Here is an 18827-nt window from a genome sequence, read left to right as displayed (position 1 = left end):
ATAAACCTGCTCACATGTTTGCAGCAGAAGAAGTCACATATGATAAGCCTTGGTATCATGATATTAAGTGTTTCCTCTAAAGTCAAGAATACCCACTTGGGGCATCCAACAAAGATAAGAAGACTTTGAGAAGACTGGTTGGCAATTTCTTCCCGAATGAAGATGTGTTGTACAAGAGAAACTTTGACATGGTCTTGCTCAGATGCGTGGATACACAAGAAGCAAACATGTTAATGTAAGAAGTTCATGAAGGATCCTTTGGTACTCATGCCAATGGACATGCAATGGCTAAAAAGATGTTAATGGCAGGTTACTATTGGCTGAAATGGAATATGGTTGTTGTAAATATGTGAAGAAGTGCCATAAATGTCAGATTTATGTAGATAAGATTCATGTGCCTCCGACACTTCTCAATGTTATTTCATCTCCATGACCTTTCTCTATGTGGGGAATCAACATGATTGGTATGATGGAACCCAAAGCTTCGAATGGAAATTGTTTCATCCTGGTACGATTGAAGCAGCATCTTATGCTAATGTAACCAAGCAGGTTGTGGTCTGGTTTATCAAGAATCAGATTATTTGCCGATATGGTGTTCCAAGTAAGATCGTTACTAATAATGGGTCGAACTTGAATAATAAGATGATGAAAGAGATTTGTGATGACTTCAAGAATGAACATCATAACTCTTCTCCTTACAGACCCAAGATGAATGGGGTTGTTGATTCCGCAAATAAGAACATTAAGAAGATTATCTAGAAGATGGTCGTGACATATAAAGATTGGAATGAGATGCTCCAGTTATCTTTGCATGGATATCGTACGTTTGTCCGCACCTCAATAGGCCAACCCCTTTTTCTTTTGTGTATGTCATGGAAGCAGTGCTCCCTGTAGAGGTGGATATCCCATCAATGTGAGTCTTGGTGGAAGCCAATTTGTCTGGGGCTGAATGGTGTTAGAAGAGATATGATCAGTTGAATTTAGTTGAAGAGAAAAGAACGATGGCTTTATGTCATGTCTAGTTATATCAAAAGGAAATGAAGAAAGCATTTAACAAGAAGGTTAGACCCCGCGTATTTAGAGAAGGTGACCTTGTGCTCAAGAAGATCTTGTCTTTCAACACTGATTCTAGGGGCAAGTAGACTCCTAATTATGAAGACCCATATGTTATTAAGAGAGCTTTCTCCGGTGGTGCATTAATTCTTACAACTATGGATGGCGAGGAGCTCCCTCGTCCTGTGAATGCCGATGCAATCAAGAAATACTTCGCCTAGAAAATAAAAGAACAACTCGCTAAGTTGAAAACCTGAAAGCTCTGCTTAGGCAAAAATGAGCATCTCGGTGGATTGAAACCCGAAAGGGCAATCCAGGAAAAAGTTAGAGACATAAAAAGAAAGTAATCATCCCGGTAGATTGAACCCGAAAGGCCAATCTAGGCCAAAGTTAGGGATTATGGCAAGTAACTACATCAAGCCAGGCTTGATCGTTCGAAGCAACAGTGCCTATCACAGGTTCTCATTCAGTCATCCTCGAACGAAGTTCAAAGCATAGTGGAATTCAAAGTTGTTAGGGAGAATAGTGGTCATTGTATTTCAATGTAGCCCTTTCTATGTATTTACCATTTTTCAACTTTGTAATAATCCATGAAGTCATCCCATTTGCAGACTACCATTCTATCAACAAAATTTGAGTCTTTTACCCATTTGTTTGCTATTCTTATTTTGTTTCAGTTTACGAAATTTCATTTATTTTTTATGATAATTTTTGAAACAAAAGATATTTAAACAATCATGTTTTGAAAATTTACAATATATATATATATATATATATATATATATATATATATATATATATATATATATATATATATATATATATATATATATATATATATATATATATATATATATATATATTCTTCCTCGACTTGTGAATACGAAAGAGGAGTGTTAGTATCAATCTCAAGGATGGTAAGATCCTAAAGAATGGAATTCAGTGACTTCCTCAGACATGATTTCCTTTTGTTACATATTTTCAATAATAACAGTTTCCCCAACATAGGATTGTAGGAATGGAAGGATCCCTAGTAAGATCTCTAGAATCTCTGTCTTGTTGAGATTAGCTGATCGCTCGACTGTGTGAGTCGAGAATGGGATACAAACTGCAAGTGCACAGTTCTATCGCGTAGTTTTAAAAGATATCGATCCCACAGGGACTTATGAATCGATGTACCGTTATCTAAAGTTACTACGTAAATCTAAGGTGAAAATGTTTGATTGCTTGGGGAAAAACTAAGAGCTAAACTAATATCTAGATTAAATATCAATAAAACGGATATCGGTATGTAGTTCGTCAAAACTAGGGAATCAAGTCTTTGTCGGTTTCTTGGTTTTAAAATGAATCGTTTCGGTTAACTTTATTGGTTAAAGGTTCTATCTCAAACTCTCGCTCTGTTGAATAAACCATGATTTTATATTAATGTTGCTGTCACTTATAATTAAGTCAAAAACCATATTTTGAAAACAATAAAGTTGCAGAAACTCTTTTTAAGAAAATACTGACCGTTTTAAACACCCTTATCTCAAACTCTCGCTCTGTTGACTTAGGTTATACAATTAAATCCAAATGCTTAACTCTCGTCCTCACATTGATCTTTAAAAATACTTTTTGGAAAAGGTCAGAATTTAATTAATTCTAAAACTTGCTCTCGCCCTGAGATAGACTTAATGACTAACTTACACTGTCCAGTTAAAACCTCAAACTCTCGCTCTGTTGGTTTCAACTTCTTTATGTCTTTTACTTTTGTAAAAAATCCTGTTATTAAACCTGTAAGCTAAGACCATAAAAAGATTGATTCTAATTTTAAGTTTGAATAGACCGACTTAGTCTTGACCCCTTATTCTGCTTACTTTACATACCGATACCTAGGCAAATTAGCCAGACATGCTAAATAAATAAGAATTTATATCATGCATAAACAGACTCATTCCAGGCAGGCAATGTAAATAAACAATAGAATAAAACATTAAAAATTAAATAACGATTAAAGAACCTGAATGCGTAATACAATGGTCTTGAACACTCCTCCACAAGCCGGTAGGATTTGTTCTTCGATTCTTCAATTGAACGGTAAATTAAATCAAGGAAATAAAAAAAACTCGAATATAACGTAAGGTTAAATCCGGTATAAAGTTGCACAATAATTTCCGGTGTAGAAACTATTATGCGAAAAATATCTAAAAGCTAAAAACGGGAAAGGTAAATTTGCAAGGGAAGAAGAAAATAAAACTTGCAAAAGAAATAAATAAAATAAACAATATTAATTCTGCTGGAAAAAGAAAAATAAGCAAAAGCTTGAACAGAAAATCGGCAGAGCTTCGGTGTGTGTAACGGCAAAGAGAGGAGATGCCAACGAGAGGGATTAGGGTAGCTATTTATAGTAGTGCTACTAACTGCCTTTTTCTTCTTTTCCACGAGTCTTCAGCATGCTAAATTCATGGCTTGGGAATAGGACACGAAGTCCTCAACGTTACTTCCATTCCTCTGAGAGCGTAACTTGCGCCAAAAAGCTAGTGGACTGGTGTGACGCTCGTCACACCATGTGTGACGTCCGTCACAAGGCTACTTCGCGTGACGCTCGTCACGCGTCCTGTGACGTCCGTCACAGGCACAGCATTGGTGACTTGTGCGCTTTGGGCTGGGCTTTGGCCTTTGGTTCCTTTTCTCTCCTTTTTGTTCCTTTTTACACCTCCTTTTCTTCCCTTTTTCACTTTTGCTTCAAAATGGGTACCTGATATAAATAGAAGAGGAATACTGCATAATATCTGATAAAATGAGATAAACTAGCGTAAATGATAATATAATTTAATTGAATTAAGTCTTAAAAAGCGATATAATTTTGTGTTATCAAACTCCCCCATACTTAATTCTTTGCTTGTCCTCAAGCAAAATTCAGTATAGAACTTGTTAAAAGTTTTAGCCAGATGAAATTTTAAAGCACACATCAATTCGTACTAGGTTGCCAATGGATTTTTTGTTTAGGAGGACTTGAGTTTAATCTTGACATCAACAACTACCGTTACAACTTAGATAACCCTACCTTATGCCAATCAGTTCAAGTACCCTATGATAGCTATCCCGGTTCCTTTAGTCTTATTTTACCCGTTTTCATTCTAGCGAAATCACATTAAGCCCTTTATCTTTTCGCGCACATAGTGGAGTAACCGGTTAGTGATTATGATCCGCTTTTAGCTAGAAATTCTGGTACATAAGTCGGATAACTTCATTATTCAGTCCATTGCAAATTGCGGGGGATCGAACCGTAGTCCGCCCTACCAAGTTCAGTACCAGATACCTACTGAACCAACTCATAATGGATCTTTCGTATTGTGCTTTTGCATGATCTGCAACCTTTAGATTAAATGATCTGGTAAGGATCACCTAATTTAATTAGTGCATTTCTTGATATATTTATGTATCTTAGGTTACTTTGGGGATCATTCACTTATATTCATCGGCTCTCCACGTAGTTTGCTATTAAGATGGTGCTGACTTCTGTATAAACTACTTGGGGTTGCCATAGAACTAAAAGTTCAAGGAATCGGTATAATAGGTACTTATCCTGATCTAACATATTGAGGTTCTCAGAGCGTTGTTATGGTAATGATTTTGTTTTGATTTCACTCAAATTTTATAAAGTAAGCAACCTTTATACTTATTGGGTGTGTTAAAATTTTTGTTATGGCTCAAGAAAGTTGAGGGAAATAGATAATAGAAAATTTTTCACATTCAGGACTTAACTTAAAAAAATATTTTGTTTTTTTATAGGGAAATAACAATGAAAAGGGAGAGTACATACTTGAAACAAAGATGAGAATGGAAAGAATAATGTTTCCCCCCATACTTAAACTAAACATTGTCCTCAATGTTTTAAGGGAAAGAAATACAAAATGGAGATGAAAAGAAAAATACAACTAAGGCTGCCTTCCACCTCTGGTTCTTGGTCCTGGTGATCTTTGACGTATGTCTAAGCTGTCGAATCTGCTAAACAACTCAGTAAACCGCTGGTCGGTTATGGCATTCCGAGCATCCTGTTGCTGTTGCATTTGACGCATCATCTGCATCATATCTGCATTCTGTGCCTGCATACCATCGATAGCATCCATAATGTCGTCGTTGGTTGCAGGCCTTCTTCGTCGACGACGTTGGGAGGATGGGCCGGCTGCATTATTGGAAGGGTTGAGCGGGACTGATTGTTGTGTTGGCGGATGATCACCTTGTTCCATTTCTTCAAACTCATCTGTTTGCTGGTTTGTTTGTGAAGGCTCGGTGATTTCAGGAGCGCTGAGATCATAAAGGTGGCGGTCCGGGTTTGTGACATCGGTTAGGGTGGTATTGGGTAGCACAACACTTGGGACAGCTTGGTTGTTCACCATAAGATAGTATCCTCCGCCTACTCTGTTTTTAATCAGGCGGCTGGAGCGACAATAGCTGATATCCATAGACAGGGGTGGTAGGGATTCTAAAGTTTGGAGTTTATCCCCTAGGTTCAGGCCAAGTGCTATGGAGGTTATTAATCCACCAATTATGAATGGTTGCCGGCCTCTAGCACATAAGGTGCGGATATGATGAAAGAGAAAAGAGGCGGCGTTTACCTTAGTATCCGATTCGAAAACGCACTGGAGGAAAAAGAGTTCTTTTGAGTTGACCTTACTGTTGTTTGGTCTTCCAAATAGTGTGTTTTGCAGGATACGGAGAAAATAACGGATGGTGGGGTTATGGATGTGGGAGAGAAGGAGTTCTTCCCAGTTGTAGGTATTTATACCGGAAATTTTCTTAAAAAGGTCGAAAACTAGAACTGTGTTCCAGTTTGAGGTTGGAGGGATTCTGGCATGGAGCAGACCTTCTGTGGGAAAATGTAGCATGGCACTCAATTCGCGTTGGGTTAGAGAGTACTCGGTGTTAAACATACGGAAGGTTGCCGTACCGGTTAGGAATTCACCTTCACCGGCGGGAGTGGTGTAGTCGTAAGAACTTAGGAATTCTAAGGTTAGGGAAGGGTAGGTGGGTTGGTTATGAGTGCAAAGGAAGGTTAAATCGGCTTTACGGAGCATCCACTCGATACCTTGGAGTAAGCCTAATTGTTGCAAGCAAGTTAAATCGGGGTACCTGGTGGGAGCGACGCCTCGCTGTTGGAAGCGCTCGAATTGCTCTTGCTGATAGTTGTCATCTCCGGATCGGAAGATGATATTTCCGAAATTTTGATTTCCCGCCATTGTGATGAATTTTTGAATGAGTGATTTGGAAAGGAAAAGAAGTGTATATTTGATATGAGAGAATTGTTTGTGGTGAAAGAAGGAGGTTTGGAGGGTATTTATAGGAGAAAAATGTGGGAGGTGAAAAGAAAGAGTGGTTGAAAAGTAATTAAATGTGGTAAATGTAAAATGAATGGGGAATGTAAAAGGGTAGGGGTGTAACGTTCGTCTCCAACGGCTCCCTAACGTTCACATGTCTGAGAGGCGTTACGCTCGTCACAAGGGTGTGACGCTCGTAACAAGAGTGTTGCGTGCCGTTCGTCATGGATTGTGTGACGCTCGTCACACGGTTCTTTTGGCAAGGCTTCTTCAGTAGCGCTACACAGACTTAATTAGGAGATGAATATATTTTGATTATTTTGTTTTTGTTTTATTTGGTTTTTAGATTGTTCTAATTAATTTAGCTAATTAATTTGTATTGCATGCTATTCTACTTCACATAATAATAATTCATTCTAAGTAACAGTAGAGAACATAGCCATTGCATAAAATAAAAGCTTTAATAAAATTGACATAATGTATTACACGAAGGGAAAACAATGAAATGAAATAGAAATAAACATGAATTCAAATAACATTAATGAAAAAATCTAGCCTAAAACTAAATAACTCAGAAAGGAAAATAACTAAATTCCATCTATCTTCGGATCTCTGGCCGGAGGAGCAAAAGAGTTAACATGATGCCGTAACATACGTAACTGACTTGCCGTGCTGCTCATGTGTTCTAGGACTGCAAGTCTCAAGCTGTGGAAATCTTCCCTGAGGGCGTTTTGTTCTGACATCAAAGCTTCAATGACGGTTTTAATATCTGTTCCTGGCATATGATGTCGGAGATCAGGCATGGCTGATTCTTCGGTCAGGACAGGCTGAGGAGGAGGATCAATATCATGGTAGCCGGATGGAGTCTGAGGGTCAGATTCAGCAAGAGAGATATGGTCAACATAGTGCTCATAGTCATCACAAATCTCATAATCCTGGATGGATTCAGTGGATCCAGCAGGAGTTGGGGTTTCATTCAGGTTATAGAGCCAGTTCCTTTGGTTATGAACACTAGTTCTAGGATCGGGCATGGTGAATAGGCAGAGAACCTGGTTATCAATAATAAGCTCGAACTCATCAGACCCTATGTTTGCTATAAACATAGTGTTGAAGAGGAAAGGTATACTCAGAGTAGTAATGCCACAGAAAGGGTTCAGGTCAAGCATAGGCTGACGTAATCCAATAGCATTACCTATCATAGTTATCAGGCCACCTATTCTAATGGGTGCTCGCTCATCCTGGATAAGGTGGTCCAAATTAGCTAACATAAAAGTAGCACCGTTTATTGGACGGTTCTGGGAAGCACAAAATATGATGAAGAGTTCATCACGTGAAACTGAAGTACTATTTGGCTTCTTCCCAAATAAAGTGTGGGTCAGGATCTTATGGAAATAGCGAAAAGCCGGGTTATGTATGTTTCCAGAGAGAAACTCATGTTCTTCGGGCTCATCATTTCCAGTCAGCTTACCCCAAAAGGGTTCAAGCTCTCTATATTCAAAAAGTTCTTCCTGGCTTACAGTGAATGTATCAAAGGAGGTAGGAAAACCCAAAAGGTTGGTGAAGTCTCTAATATTAAATTGGTACTCCATATTGAACATTCTGAACTGGATAAAACCTCTGGTAATTCCTTTTCCATGGCTAGGTAGATAGATTAATGAACTAAGGAATTCTAGTGTGAGTCTCCGGTAGGTGGTGAAATGTCTCAGGATAGGGGAGGTCTCCCATCCTATCTGATTCAGCAAAAACAGGACACTCTGTCTCAGTCCAAGGGCAGTCATAGCCCAATCATCAGCATATAAACTAGGTAGCATCTCTCTAGCGGCTAGTTCTTCAAACTTTCGTTTCTGAGCCATTCCTCTGAACTTGATACCCATACGGTCAAAATGTCCCATCTGGTTAGTGTTAACTAGAGAAAAGAAACATGAGTTTAAGTCAGGATTTGGCCAAATGCCGAAAGAAGAAAAGAATTATTATTATTATTATTATAATTTGAAATTTTTTTTTTTTTTTTTGAATTAGAATAAATCAGAAATGAATACTAAACAGAAATTAAAAGAATAATTGAGGAAGAAATAGGAAAATGATAATAAGATAAAAAAATAATAAAATAATCGTGGGTCATCTCCCACTAAGCGCTTTGTTTGATGTCGATAGCGCGGCGACTCAGGAGTCTAAGTACTCATGGTGGTTCTTTCGAGGATGAATCCTCGGTCAAACTTTTAATCATCCTTGATTTCCATGGCCACTTATCAATCCATCTCTCATATCCGTCACTTTTTCTTCTTTTTCTTCTGCGAGGTAGTTTATCCTCCTGATCTTGTGGTGGTGGTTCTGGCTCTATTCTGGGAGCTAGCTTTTCAGGTTTAGGTTCAATTTTTGGAAACACCACCTCAAAGTCTGGTTTGCCCCTTTTTATACTAATTAGTTCCCTAATTTCATGGTCTTCAAATTCTCTCTTCTTGGTCAGGGTGGCAAATAAAGGTGCATTGGTGTGGATATTTTCTGATAGCTCCTCATTTCTTTCGGATTTGGGGTCTACCTTGACTTCCACAGATCTTTGCGAGAAAAGAATTGGCGATTTAAAGGGAGGAGGGAGAACATATAGCTCTTCCTTCTCTACCTTTTTGTCAACCTCCCTTTCGGGTGGTGTTTGTGGAACTTTCTCAATCTCTACTTTTTCCTCACCTGAACCCTCCTCATTGTCACTATCCTTAGGATTTTCGGTAAATCTTTCACTGGTGGTTGTTACCATATCCGCATGTTTCTCAGGGAAAGGTCCTAGAGGTGTCTGCGCAAGTAGGAAGATTTGAGTCTCCAATGTCTCGTTGTGAGTGGCGAGGGACTCGACCACATTGTTCAGCTGCGTAAGGGTTTCATTGGTATAGAGACTTTGTTTCCTAAATTCTTCATTCTGAAGAGTTTGTGTAGCCACAAAGCGTTCCATCATAGATTCCATCCTTAAGTGAGTTTGCGTCTCAATGAAATCCTCCATTAATATTTCCAGGTTGGATTTATAGGGATGTTGCGATTCCTCAAAATACTGAGAGTGATAATCGTAGAGAAAGTTTGGGTGATACATAGTGATAGAGAAAAAAAATTTGCCTTAGTCTCTACAGCGTAACAGAAGAGTTACGATATCGATTAAATAAAAGTCCCCGGCAACGGCGCCAAAAACTTGATCGCTCGACTGTGTGAGTCGAGAATGGGATACAAACTGCAAGTGCACAGTTCTATCGCGTAGTTTTAAAAGATATCGATCCCACAGGGACTTATGAATCGATGTACCGTTATCTAAAGTTACTACGTAAATCTAAGGTGAAAATGTTTGATTGCTTGGGGAAAAACTAAGAGCTAAACTAATATCTAGATTAAATATCAATAAAACGGATATCGGTATGTAGTTCGTCAAAACTAGGGAATCAAGTCTTTGTCGGTTTCTTGGTTTTAAAATGAATCGTTTCGGTTAACTTTATTGGTTAAAGGTTCTATCTCAAACTCTCGCTCTGTTGAATAAACCATGATTTTATATTAATGTTGCTGTCACTTATAATTAAGTCAAAAACCATATTTTGAAAACAATAAAGTTGCAGAAACTCTTTTTAAGAAAATACTGACCGTTTTAAACACCCTTATCTCAAACTCTCGCTCTGTTGACTTAGGTTATACAATTAAATCCAAATGCTTAACTCTCGTCCTCACATTGATCTTTAAAAATACTTTTTGGAAAAGGTCAGAATTTAATTAATTCTAAAACTTGCTCTCGCCCTGAGATAGACTTAATGACTAACTTACACTGTCCAGTTAAAACCTCAAACTCTCGCTCTGTTGGTTTCAACTTCTTTATGTCTTTTACTTTTGTAAAAAATCCTGTTATTAAACCTGTAAGCTAAGACCATAAAAAGATTGATTCTAATTTTAAGTTTGAATAGACCGACTTAGTCTTGACCCCTTATTCTGCTTACTTTACATACCGATACCTAGGCAAATTAGCCAGACATGCTAAATAAATAAGAATTTATATCATGCATAAACAGACTCATTCCAGGCAGGCAATGTAAATAAACAATAGAATAAAACATTAAAAATTAAATAACGATTAAAGAACCTGAATGCGTAATACAATGGTCTTGAACACTCCTCCACAAGCCGGTAGGATTTGTTCTTCGATTCTTCAATTGAACGGTAAATTAAATCAAGGAAATAAAAAAAACTCGAATATAACGTAAGGTTAAATCCGGTATAAAGTTGCACAATAATTTCCGGTGTAGAAACTATTATGCGAAAAATATCTAAAAGCTAAAAACGGGAAAGGTAAATTTGCAAGGGAAGAAGAAAATAAAACTTGCAAAAGAAATAAATAAAATAAACAATATTAATTCTGCTGGAAAAAGAAAAATAAGCAAAAGCTTGAACAGAAAATCGGCAGAGCTTCGGTGTGTGTAACGGCAAAGAGAGGAGATGCCAACGAGAGGGATTAGGGTAGCTATTTATAGTAGTGCTACTAACTGCCTTTTTCTTCTTTTCCACGAGTCTTCAGCATGCTAAATTCATGGCTTGGGAATAGGACACGAAGTCCTCAACGTTACTTCCATTCCTCTGAGAGCGTAACTTGCGCCAAAAAGCTAGTGGACTGGTGTGACGCTCGTCACACCATGTGTGACGTCCGTCACAAGGCTACTTCGCGTGACGCTCGTCACGCGTCCTGTGACGTCCGTCACAGGCACAGCATTGGTGACTTGTGCGCTTTGGGCTGGGCTTTGGCCTTTGGTTCCTTTTCTCTCCTTTTTGTTCCTTTTTACACCTCCTTTTCTTCCCTTTTTCACTTTTGCTTCAAAATGGGTACCTGATATAAATAGAAGAGGAATACTGCATAATATCTGATAAAATGAGATAAACTAGCGTAAATGATAATATAATTTAATTGAATTAAGTCTTAAAAAGCGATATAATTTCGTGTTATCATTAGCCGAGTATCCGGTTGTACTGTGTTATCAATCTACCTCCCTTTGCACCGGTTTTGTCAGCATATTCATACGCATATGCATAGCATCATGATGTTTGTTTGCGCATCTTGCATTCTCTTTGTGCCTCCCCACTTTTTGGTGTTTTCACTCCCCCGCAGAGTGTGTGCGTCCTCTCTCCAATAGAGTATCGGCCTTAAGCAGAAATCACTTATCCTTTATAATTCCCCACCGAGTTTAATCCTCGTGGAACTATTTGTTTCAATTTTCCTTTCCAGTTCATTACTTGGATGGAATTAATCTCCAATTGATTTCATGTCCTCATTGGATTGAGTCTTCTTTGACCATTTCTCTGCAGTTCATTCCTGGATTGAATTTGGTCCCTCTTGAGATTATTACCTTTGTTAAGCTATCACTTGGTTGATAGTAGGTAATAGATCCTCTTACCTTTGATTGATTACCTTTATTAAGTTACCACTTGGCTGGTAGTTGGTAATCATTCTGTTTGGGCTTATCACCTTTGTTAATATATCACTTGGCTGATAGTAGGTAATAGTTCCTCTTACTTTGATTGGTTGCCTTTGTTAACTTACCACTTGGCTGGGAGTTGGTAATCATTCTGTTCGGGCTTATTACCTTTGTTAAGTTATCACTCAGGTGATAGTAGGTAATAGTTCCTCTTAACTTTGATCGGTTACCTTTATTAAGTTACCACTTGGCTGGTAGTTGGTACTCATTCTGTTCGAGTTTATTGCCTTTGTTAGGCTATTACTCGGCTGATAGTAGGTAATAGTTCCCCTTACCTTTGATTGATTGCCTTTGTTAAGTTACCATTTGGCTAGTAGTTGGTAATCCTTCTGTTTGAGCTTATTACATTTGTTAAGTTATCACTAGGCTAATAGTAGGTAATAGTTCCTCTTACCTTTGATTGGTTACCTTTATTAAGCTATCACTCGGCAGGTAGTTGGTAATCTTTCTATTTGAGCTTATTACTTTTGTTAAGCTATCACTCAGCTGATAATAGGTAATAGTTCATCTTACCTTTGATTGGTTGCCTTTGTTAAGTTACCACTTGGCTGGAAGTTGGTAATCATTTTGTTCGAGCTTATTACCTTTGTTAAAATATCACTCGGCTGATAGTAGGTAATAGTTCCTCTTACCTTTGATTGGTTGCCTTTGTTAATTTACCACTTGACTAGTAGTTGGTAATCATTCTGTTCGGGCTTATTACCTTTGTTAAGTTATCACTCGACTGATAGTAGGTAATAATTCATCTTACCTTCGATTGGTTACCTTTGTTAAGTTACCACTTGTATGGTAGTTAGTAATCATTTTGTTTTAGCTTACTATATTTGTTAAGCTATCATTAAGCTGATAATAGGTAATAGTTCCTCTTACCTTTGATTGGTTACCTTTATTAAGCTATCACTCGGCTGGTAGTTGGTAATATTTCTATTTGAGCTTATTACCTTTGTTAAGCTATCACTCAACTGATAATAGGTAATAGTTCCTCTTACCTTTGATTGGATGCCTTTGTTAAGTTACCACTTGGCTAGTAGTTGGTAATCATTTTGTTCGGGCTTATTACGTTTGTTAAGTTATCACTCGGGTGAAAGTAGGTAATAGTTCCTCTTACCTTTGATTGGTTTCCTTTGTTAATTTACCACTTGCCTGGTAGTTGGTAATCATTATGTTCGGGTTTATTACCTTTGTTAAGTTATCACTCGGTTGATAGTAGGTAATAATTCCTCTTACCTTCGATTGGTTACCTTTGTTAAGTCACCACTTGGATGGTAGTTGGTAATCATTTTATTTGAGCTTACTACCTTTGTTAAGTTATCACTTGGATGATAGTTAAGTAATATTCCTCCCTTAGTGGAGTTAGGTTTTTCCCCTTTGATGATTTTATTTCCCCGGTGGAGTCTTGCCTTGTTAGGTTTTCCTAGTTGGGTCTTTGTTATGGTCATTCTCTAATTATACATTGGTTTCTCTCCAAATGATGGTTATCCCTAAGTCTTTTCTTTTCCCCTGCAGAATATTATTCCTCCCACATAGATCCTGGTTTGCATTCATATCATATCATAAGCATTTTGCGGTATCTTAAGGCCAAAAATTGGGTCTTTGATATTTAAGTTTCTTCAATCTTGTCGAGACTTAAATAGGGGCATCTATCATACCCTAATTTTTAATCCTAAGATCCCACATATCATTTTCATCATTGCAACAAACAAGGTCACATCTTGATCCTCCCCTCCTTTCATCTTTGGGTTTGCTTCTTGCAGGGATTACCAAGCACCTCTTTGTTGGTGTTTTACTTTTGTGTTTATATGATTAATTTCTTATCTAACCACTAATAAAAATACCAAAAATATGTCTTTTTTATTTTAAGTTTATTATGCAAGGTAAGCCTTTTCTATCAAGAGCATCTCAAAGTTTTGTTGCTTACTTCTCAAGGAAAGTCAAAGGTTCATGTGTTTATTTCCATGTCTTCTTCAACAAGAAACTCCAATCTTTGAGAAATCTAATCAAGAGGAAATCAAGGACACATTATTTTGAGTTCATATGATCACCCATGTGCTTTGAAATGCAAGGAAAGTCCAAGTACACAAGCTTGTTCCAAGTGGTTTGACAAAAAGTCAACATTTTAAAGTCAAAGTTACAAGGATCATAACTCTTTCAATTATCACCATTTTTGAATTGTTATTTTTGCATATGACTCTTCTCAACATCCTCTACATTTTCTATTTACATGACAAGAGCCAATTATGCTTGGAGGATCATCAAAAGTTTGGAAACATTATAGGTCATTTGTGGACTTAGTGAAATTTGACCTATTTTCAAGTGACGTTTTCTCAACTTTCAAAGATCATAAGTTCTTCAATTTTAAACATTTTAGGCTTATTCTTATTGCAGTATGTCATTTATGATGCCCTATACAAATTTTCTTCAAAGATCAAGGTCAAAATATGCTTGGAAGGCCATGGAATTCATTGAGACATTATAGGTCATGTTCAGCCATGGAACACTTAAATTTTTCTAAGTTATATGATTAGTTTTTCATGACAACTTCAACATGACATAACTTTGTGCTCAAACATCCAAATGCAACATTTCTTGGCACATTGTAATATTTGCTATGATGTCAAGACATTGCAAAAAGAATGGGATAAAAAGCCTCCTGAGTAGGATGCCCCATTGGGTTGAACATGGTAACTTGTAACTGAATAAATCACCATTTTCCGAAATTTGAAATTCACTAATCTCAATTCCAATCCAAATTAGCATGTGTTTTGGACCTAAACATGTTTAACGAAGTCTCCAGAAGTTAATTGAACTTTGAAACGCATCATTTGGCTGAGTTTTGATGAGTTGAAAGTCACATTTTTCTCACATTTGGATCAAATTCTTTTTGCACGAATTAAACATCATTCCACACATTTTTGGATCCAAACACATTCCCTATAAATAGAGGAATCTACTGCATTCATTTTCAAGCTTTGGAGAGCCAAGAAATCGTTGCTTCAACTTTAAATTTTCCAAAAAAAATCAACTACCGTGTTTTGAGTTTCAGCTTGTTTCAATCCAATTTCTTGATTCCATTAGCATCTTCGACATCCTCTAAAACTTTTGCAATAATTCCCAAGCTCTAAGACCTTCTGAAGTGCTCTAACCAGATTGAGCTTCATCAACTTCTGATCACCATCTGGACAAGGTAGTTCTGAGCATCATTTAAACTCAAATAAGTTACCATAATGTAGTTCTTCACTCTTTGATGCTTTCCCCTAACTTATCTGGCGTTGATTGATCATGTTCATAATTTAATTTAATTTTTCGTGGCTTGCTTGTTTTTGAAACTTCTCTGAAACTCCCTTTGCTCAGTTTATATAAATAAATTTGGAGTATAAAGTTGAATTCGGTATGAGAAGAGGATCACAATGGTGGTGGTCTCATGTTCTGAATTTACCAAATGATGAAACTCCGGTGAGAACTCACCAGAGAAGAAGACTGTAGTGTTCCAGGTCGTCTGAGTTTGGCCATACACGTTTGACAAACGAAATATTCTAATTGGTTGGATTTAAATTCGAGTTTATGTGTTGCTTGTAGCGCGTTCCATCTTGCATCCTAATCTGAGGAGTGTTGGATCTGCCATGTCAATTAATGAGGCATGATCCAACGCTGCGTGTTTTTTATGATTTTTATTATTTATCTTTTATTGTTTTTAATTGCATTTTCTTTTAAAATTCATAGTAATTTCATCTTTCATACAAAAAAATCCCAAAATAATTTTTAAAATTCTCTTTTGTTTTTCTTCATCCGACTTTTATTTTTTCACATTTTATTTCACTGATTTTCTATTTTTCATAAATTTTCTCTTTTCTACTTTGTTTTAATTGGTTAAAAAATACTTTTTTTTTCATTTTTAAATTCTGAAAATATTATTATATGCTTCTCATTTTATTTCCAACCTTCCATAATTTTCTTGGCCATTTATTTGGTGTTTTGTAGGACTTTATGGATTTTTCTTTTTGTTTCTATTTTAAAATTCATTTAAAAATACTTTTGGTGCATTTTTATTTCATTTAATTGCATTTTATATTTCTATGACCTATGTGAACTTCTCTTGGGCTTGGATCATGATGGTTTAGATCATGAGTCTCATCAAACTCAATAGATCTTGGGTGTTGATGGGGTGGAAACCCTAATCCACCAAAATGGATGATTGATTTTGATGATGACTTGATCTAACTTTTGGTCCAATTTGGATGTGACCTCTCTTGTCATCTTCTTCTTCATCTCCTTCTTTTCCCTTTGATCAATTGGATGGTTTGTGTCCATCTTGTTCATGAAGTGTGGATTAGTATTTGACGAACTTTAATTTCAAATCTACCTCATAATTGATCATGGATCATTTAAGGTACTTTGGATTGATGCATAAGTTTGTCCTAAGTGTCATAAAGTATGGATTGAATTAATGGACCATCCTCCTAGCCTTTGTGCTTGATCATTCCTTCTTTTTTTTTGTGGCATGACTTTATGAGGGTGATTTACATATTATTTCTCTAGCATGTATTAACACTAATATTATTATTGATTGGCCTCAAATAGTTGTCACTTCTACATAAGTCCAATTACAATTGCTTAACATAGCCCTAAATTTATCCCAAAAGCAAAGGCATTTTTATAAGTGAGATTGTAAGTCTCCTACTCCTCTAGGTATTGTATGAAAATATTGCTCCTTTTTCATCTGTTAAAGCTAGTGGCATACTTGTTGATTTTTATCCAAGTTGAAGCCCTTCTCATAATGATGTATAGGTTCATGTTTCATGTTTGTGGGTGAATAGTTGAGTGTTCTTCAAAAAATGACCAAACCATCTTTCATTTTTTATTCCTAACATCATTTACTAACATTTTACTTGTATTAACTTTTACTTCAAAGTCATTTACTTTATGCTCCTTTATTTTATGTCATTTACTTTATACTTTACGTTTAGCATTACATGTCATATTATTTGTGATTATGTCATTTGTTCTTTGTCCATTTGGACTTTCCTTTATATCCTTGTAAAGAAAACACTAATAAGAAAAACCTAAAAAAGAAACTTGGTTCTTCTGATTCATGGACTTGTGGTTACTATCCTTAGCAATGTTGTGGAGTTATGGACTTAGAATTAGGATCTTGACATTTGCTTCGGGACTTGTGATTTGAGACCTTGGAATCCATCTGGTATCTTTGACTTGGGACTTCCTTTGAAGACTTGGTTGAGTTACTTTGGTTTTATTCGATACATAGATTATTATTTGCTTATTGGGCTTGCTTGAGGCTTAATCTAAAGGAGGGAAATCTTGTTTGACTTATGTCATAAACCTTGTTATTTCTTGGTTAGATCTTTCCTTCCTAACTTTTAATTTATGCTCTAGGATAGTCTTTTCTTCTCCTCCCTTTCTTTAATTTTCAAAATCTTCCCCCTCTTTTCAAAAATCTTCTTGATTTCAAACTTAAACCACTTTCTCAATAAACCTTGACTTTTGTCAAGTGATTTTCAAAACCATTTACTCATAAATACTAATTCATCTTAAGAATATTTAGAACAATTTCAAAAGACCTAAAAAATGCATAACTCATTCAAACTATTTTGTGCCCTTTGCGCACTTTTCCTTTTAAATCTTTTCTTAAAGTCTAGACATGAGTCATTTCCATAGTTGAGATGTAATTCTACTATCCCCATAACATTGATGATAAATCTTTTCCATCTAAGAGAGATAGTGGCATACTTGTTAATCCTTATCCAAGTTGGAGTCCTTCTCATGATGATGCAAAGTTCTCATACTCGTGGGTGACTAGTTGAGTATTCTCCTTAAAATGACAAAATGTCTTTTCATTAAAAATGAATCAAAACAAACATCTTTGTTATAATACCACGAACTACGAGGTTTTGATCCTCCATTTCACTTTGTGGGTCCGTAGGCATGAGACTTCAAAAAGTCTTGGCAAACACAAAAAAACAATTAAAAAAACATTTCCTTCCTCATATCTCCAATATTTTGCAAACAACACCTTTTTTCATACCAAAATGTACAAATTTTCAAATAGGTTCCCATAGAGTACCATGGATGTTTACTGTGCTAATACCTTCCCTTTACATTATTAACCCCCCAGACTCTTATCTCTTTTATTAGTTTTGTTTTAAAACTTCTCCGGGTTTTGTTTGTACATTTTCCCTTTTCCTTTGAAAACAATAAAATCGCGGTGGCGACTCTTGCTTTATGAGTTAAGTTAATCAATAGCTTAATCTCAAAAAATTTACCGTTATAATGAGAACCAATCACCACTTGCCATTGTTTTATTTTTCTTATCCCTTCTCAAATGAAAACAAGAAAATTAAAAAGAAAAAAGCTCTCTGCATAGAGGAAAAAGAAGAAGTCATCTCACCTCTCTCTCGCTTTTATTCATCATCACACATCACTATGATCTTCCAAAACCAATATCATCACTCTCCACATACACCTTCCCTTCATTTTTCCTCTTCAACTTTGATCCATACTCCCTCTATTTTTCGAAATCCACCCTCCAACTCACCTTCACTTTCACTTCCACTCTCCATATCATCACCAACAACTAAAAAAACCATCATCTCACTGCTGTGGATCCGCTCCTCACGCTTTTGTGCAACCAAACACCTCTGACAAACCGTGTAAGCCTTTTTGTTGTGCAACTTGAAGCTAGCGAAAATATACCCAAACGCATCGCACACTCGAACATATAACAGAGTCGCCATCGAACTTTATTTATTCCCGAAGGAAAGGGAAAATATCGATAAAGCCCGGGGGAAAGAAATATGCTAGGTAAGGAAGTCGGTTATACAAGGGGAAGGTATTAGCACCACAAACATCCATGGTACTCCATGGGAACCGTTTTAATTATTCTCACTCGAATAGGTGTGATATCTAAAGATTACTCACAAAAGAATGGGAAAAGGGAAGCAAATAGATAAATTGCTCGGTGAGGATTGGG

The sequence above is a fragment of the Lathyrus oleraceus genome, chromosome 1 (assembly GCF_024323335.1).
Source record: "Lathyrus oleraceus cultivar Zhongwan6 chromosome 1, CAAS_Psat_ZW6_1.0, whole genome shotgun sequence".
Classification (NCBI taxonomy): Eukaryota; Viridiplantae; Streptophyta; class Magnoliopsida; order Fabales; family Fabaceae; genus Lathyrus; species Lathyrus oleraceus.
This window is presented reverse-complemented; position numbering follows the sequence as displayed.